This window comes from Parus major, chromosome Z (assembly GCF_001522545.3).
Source record: "Parus major isolate Abel chromosome Z, Parus_major1.1, whole genome shotgun sequence".
In the NCBI taxonomy this organism is placed as follows: Eukaryota; Metazoa; Chordata; class Aves; order Passeriformes; family Paridae; genus Parus; species Parus major.
This window is the reverse complement of record NC_031799.1, coordinates 8,274,953-8,281,086: the sequence shown is the minus strand read 5'-3', so window position 1 is coordinate 8,281,086 and position 6,134 is coordinate 8,274,953.

Here is a 6,134-nt window from a genome sequence, read left to right as displayed (position 1 = left end):
GGCAGTTCCTTTGTGTGGTGCTGGCGCTGTCTATACCCGTGTGTCTGGTGCTGTGTGAGCACTGCATGCTCTGGTGGAGCCCATCTGTGTGTGTCTTCCCCTGCTGTGGACAAGGCTGCTCTTCATGCTTAACACCTCTTAGCTCTGTTAATGGAAGAAATGGGTTTGGCAGTGTCTCTGCCCTGCCCTGCCCTGGCTTGGCAGGAAGAGCCTGGCAGCAGGTACCTGCTGTTGCTTTTCCAAGGCTGGCCATGAGCTGTCAGGTTTCTTGCTGCTGTGGCTCTGCAGCAAAGGACCTCTCCATCAAGCCGTGTCTCATCCAGGCATGAGGAGCACTCGAGGTGTCTGGGGCTGTGGCACAGTGTGACAGCACTATGGCTGGGGAGGGAGGACCTTCAACATGTTCCATGTATCCCAGTTTCTGGTGCTTGTCTTGGATCTCTGGTGGAAAGCTGGCCTTGTATTGTGACTCAAACTCAGTAATTGGGTTCTGATCGTGGCTTTTATTCACCTGTTCTGCCTCCCTGCCTTGCTTCTTCCTTTGTTTTCCCTTCTGTGAACTGAAAAATGTGCTACTGCTGTACTTAGTTGTTTTATGTCAGGGAAGCCCTGGGTCCTGGGGAGCGGGAGCAGGACAAGAGGCTGGACATGGGTGAGCCCTCAACCTCGGGGGAGCAGTGGCAGTAGAATGTCCAGGGCAGCTCCTTAGAGAATGCAGGAATTGAGGGTTTCTGGAAGGAGGGTAAAACAGTTTGTGTTGCAGAATGTTTCCCCGGACCTTTGGGGCTTGGCCACGAGGAGGAGGGCAGGAGCTGTGGGGTTTCTGCCCCAAAGCCTGGCACAGTCTTGAGGGCTCCATCAAGGCTTCTGTGTTTAAGGGGAGAGGATTTAATGGCAGAAGGAGAGAATTGAGCGTGAGCAGGGGCTTGTGTGGAGCCATGGGGATAAGCACAATGAAATAGAGAACACTGTGTTTAAATAGCACAAGCCCCTGTGGAGGAGGAGGTGGTGCAGGCCCTGGGGACTGGGGCTGGCAGCTCACCTGTGCTGTCCTATTTGGGAGCTGTCTGCCGGCACCACTGTCCCTGTCCTCACACCACCTCTGCCGGGGAAGTCTTCGCTCCTGCTGGCTCTGGTGGGGGCACTTCTGGCAGTAGGGTTGAGGCTGGGAGGGCTGGTGCTTCCCATGCCTCACTCCATCCTGTTTTTGGGTTAAACGTTACCTTTCTGCTCTAGGGTTGATTCTCTTCCCTGAGCTCTGCAGGGATGGCAATACCAGCTTTGCTTTGGCCACAGGGAAGCAGACCTGGGTGCTTTCTGCCACCTGGGAGAGGAGCTCTCCAGGACTCCCCAAAGCCTTCCACAGCTTGGCCAGTGGGTTCTTCTTCCCTGGCAGTGTGGGAACATCACCACCCTGCAAATCGAGGGACAGATCCATCCTGGCATCGTTGTCTGCTGTGGAGGCTGGGCCAAGGAAGCCATGGGATGGTGGGGTGTGTGCTCCTGGCAGCCCAGATCTTCCCCACTGCCTCTGCTAGTTGCAAATGCTAATTGAATCCAGCAGAGGGGCGGGAAAACCTTTCTTCCTTGCCATCTGTGGGACATGGCTCCCGATGAGGGGACAGCACCTAGAGGATTTCCCAGAGTATCTATCCCTGTTCTGAGGTTCTGTGTGAAGCTGGTGGGAGGGCTGAACGTGTCCTCCAGATCAGCACTCAGAGCCCTGTGAACCTCAGCAGCCCCAGGTGAGCAGTTGGTATCAAGGACTGGGCTTGGCCCCAGCCCTGCCCCTTCCAGCAGAGCCCCCAGTCAGTCACTGCCAGAGCAAGAGCCTTTCTTCAGCACCCTCCTCCCTTGCCCAGATCCTGCTGGGGGGCCTGGGCAGCTCCCTCAAGTGCTGGAGGGAGGAAGATGCTGTTGGCTCAGGTGTGCCCTGGAGGATGTAGCATTAATGAGGGGTAAGCTGAGGGCATCTCCCTCCTTTTTTGACAGGATCAGCACCTCCCTGTGCCCCCTTGGGCTCCACTCATGGCCCCAGAGCCCCTTCACCCCAACCAGGCCCCATGGGGACCATTGGCTTAATGGCAGTCACAGTCCAGCCACGCTTGATGCAGGATGGGAGTCCTCTCTCAGGCCTTGGTGGTGGGGTTAGAGACTGGTCCCTGATCCAAGGGAGTGGGACCCTCCTGCAACATCCCAAAACCCTCAGCCCAGCAGGTGCTCTGACCAGCAGGAGGCCACAAGTGACTGCTCTTCAGTAGGTACCCATCCAGCTCCAGGCAGGCATGGATGTGCTATGGGCATCTCTGCTCCATTGGCATCACTGGCCCCCAGGACATCCCTTCCACTTGAGCCTCTCAGGCCATGTGCTTCCTCTCCCCATGGCTATCCTTGTCCCAAGGACATCCCTCTTCCATTGGCATCCCCTGCACTGTGGATGTGTCCTGCCCACTGACATTTCCTACCCCATGTGTATCGCTTCCCTATGGATGTTCCTTCTCCGAGGGCTTCCCTTCCTGTGGAAGTTTAAACCCAGCTGGTGAATCAGTACCACTCTGCTCATTCACACCCCACATGCCACAGCCCCCTGGCTGATACCCTGGGCATGGTATTAAATGGCATGGAATATTCCTTTGGGCAGTTTGGATCAGCTCTCCTGGCCATGCTTCCTCCTGGCTTTTTGTGCACCTGCTCAGTGGCAGAGCACAGGACATGGAAAAGTTCCTTTGTCCCTCCAGAAATATGGATGGGGTCTGCCATGTAGCTCCATGACTTTAGGGTGCACTGTGAGGGATAGAGACAGGGCCCTTCTGGTCCTGGTCATTGGATTTGCCACTTGCTTCTTGTAGAAATGGAATCACAGAACACCCTGAGTTGGAATGGACCCATTGTGACCATTGAGTCAAACTCCTGGGAGCATTGTACAAACACTTCTTGTACTCTGTCAGGCTTGGTCCTGTGATCACTTCCCTGGGGAGCTGTTCCAGTGCCCATCAACCCCTCTTGGTGAAAAACCTTTTCAACCTAAATCTCCCCTGACACAGCTTCACGCTTGCCATAGGATCAAGAATACTATATCCTTTGACCCTGCCTGGGAAACTTCAAATGCTCTGAAAGAACTCTCATTTGTGATTGTTTCCCTTTGCAATTCCCATATCTGTGTCTCTACGGTCAAGTAGGTTTTCCTTCCCACATTCTTGTGTCCTCTCCATATTCTCACAGGTGAAACCACCAGGTACCCCTATCTCCTTCCTCTTCCCTAAAAGGATGTCTGCTGTCACCAGCCTGGGGAAATGGAGGAATTCTTTGGAATCCTTTCCAAAGAAGGAAGGCAGGAAGGAATTACAGACATGGATGCATCACCCTTAGCAATGTTCAAGGCCAGGCTGAATGGGGCTTTGAGCAGCCTGGTCTAGTGGAAGGTGTCCCAGTTCATGGCAGGGAGCTTTGAATGAGATGAGCTTTAAGATCCCTTCCAACCTAAACCTTTCTATGACAGATTCTGAGAAAGAAGGGAGATGTAAGAAAATGTTTCTGCCATAGTTGGTCTCTCCAAGGAAAAAGGCCAAAGGTGCAATTATGAACAGTTCCCAACAGATGGCTCCCGAAATACAGAGGGAATGCCAGTAGTGAGTGCTTGTATTAGATTTGTCTCACTAATGGAGATTCTGTTGTACCAATGGATCCATGGGCTGAGGCCAGTTGTGTGAGGCTCAACCAGGCCAAGTGCTGGGTCCTGCCCTTGGGTCACAAGAGCTCCCTCTGCAGCTCCAGGCTGGGACAGAGTGGCTGGAAAGCTGCCCAGTGGGAAAGGCCCTGGGGGTGCTGGTCAACAGTGGCTGAACATGAGCCAGTGTGTGGCCAGGTGGCCAGGAATGCCAAGGACATCCTGAATGTATCAGCAATGATGGGTCCAGCAGGACCAGGGCAGTGACCATCCCCTTGTGCTGGGCACTGATGAGGCCACACTCCAAGTGCTGGGCTCCTCACAAAAATCTGAGGAGCAGTCTGGAGCACAAGTCCTGTGTGGTACCACTGAGGGAGCTGGGGGTGTTTATCCTGGAGAAAAACAGACTCAGGGAGGACCTGGTTACTCTCTACAGTGACCTGAAAGGAGGATGTAGACAGCCTCTTCTCCCAAATAGCAAGCAACAGGATATGAGGAAATAGCCTCAAGTTGTGCCAGTGGAGGTTTAAGTTGGATATTAGAATAAATTTCGTCATGGAAGGTGTTGTCAAGCATTGAAGAAGGCTGCCATGGCCATGGTGCGTCCCTGTGGGTATTTAAAAGATGTGTATGATCAAATCACAGAATGTTTAGGTTGGAAAAGACCTCTAAGGTCATCGAGCCAAACAATTCACCCAGCACTGCCAAGTCCACCACTAAATCATGTTTCTCCATGTTCCTAAGCATCTTGGAAACTTTGAGGAATGGTGTAGATGTGGCAGACACACCTTTAAGCCACTACTACAAAGAAAACTCACCCAGGCCCCATGGAGGATCAATGTCACCACAGGGGACACACACCAAGCAAGGTGCTCCTGCAAGCTCATGCACGGGAATTTTGAGTGCAAATAAAACAGCTTTGTGACCAGAAACTATTACACTAATACAGCAACTGCTTATAACAAACCTGGTCTAACAGGCTCTGCTCAGATCTATTGTTACTCCATCCTCTGGGCCCATGTTGGGCAGCGGAAAGGACTGTTGAGATTTCACTAAGTGCAGACACTCACTCATTCTTCCCTCTTTATACACTGGGCATGGTGTTCAATGTCAAGGAATATCCCCTTGGGCAGTTTGGGTCAGCTCTCCAGGCCATGCTCCCTCCTGGTGTCTTGTGCACCTGCTCAGTGGCAGAGCAGTGCTTGGGGGAGGTAAGCACTGCTGAGCAACAGCTGAAACAGCAGTGTGTTACCAACATTGTTCTCATCCTGAATCCAAATAACAGCACTGAAACAGCTACTAGGGAGAAAATGCTGAACCAACTGAAACCACCGCTCATTCCATCCTTTTATTTATGTCATGCCAGGCCCCCTGTTCCCAATACCCCACCACTGTCTTTTAATATCATTCCTTTGATCCCTTCCAGTACCTGAAGAGAGCCTTTAAGAAGGATGAGGAGAAGTATTTGATAAGAGCATGTAGTGACATGACAAAGAGAAATGGCTTCAAAGTGAAAGAGGCAAGGTTTAGACTGGATATCAGGAAGAAATTCTTTACTGCCAGGGTGTGAAGGTTACAGGTTGCCCTGAAAATCTGTGAATGCCCCAACTGGAAGTGTTCAAGGCCAGGTCTGTTGGCCTTTGAGCAACCAGGTCTAATGGAAGGTGTCCCTGCCCATGGCAGGGGGTTGGAATGAGGTGAGCTTTAAGATCCCTTCCAACCCAAACCACTCTTTGATTCTGTGATGACATTCCCCCTGTCTATGGACCACCCCTATAAAAGTCCCTTGAGGTTGTTTAGTCCATGACCTTGGACTTCATCTGTCCTAGGAGTCTTTCTGGGCAGGAAAGATGGTGAATTGTGGTGTCACATGTAGAAACCAGTTATGATTCCACCACTGCTGGGCTTGGCTGGTTTCACCAAAGCTCATCCTTCATTAATATGGCAGTCAAAGGAGAGTTGGGTTCAGATCCCCAAATTTAGAGAGGCGAGGTGGCCAGTGATGGTGGTATAGTGGCCATGGAAACTATGTGCAGTGCTGTGTAGTAATTAACATCATCCAGTTTAATTTATTGACTATTCTCACCCAAAACCAAACCCTCTTGAGCCACACACTGGACTCGAGAGATGGGCACAAGGCCCATGGGTTTCACTCTCGTCTCCTGTCCCTGTGCACTGCTCCTGGTGGGAGCACTGTGCAAACATTGCCTGGCATCAACAGGACTTCCCATGGGTGCCAGTAATGCCTCTGACTCTCACACTGCCCCAGGGTCCTCCTGAGAAGAGATGGGCACTGCTCTCCCCACCCTCCCCCTGCAGCCCTTCACTGACCGTGTTAGCCATATCCGAGAGGCCCTCATCAGCACTGCTCCCAGTCCTTGGCAATGTGGTCAGTACAACTGAGGCCATGCATGAGAGGAGCAGTCATTCTGTGACCAACCAGGTCATCTATTCATTCCCTTCCTCT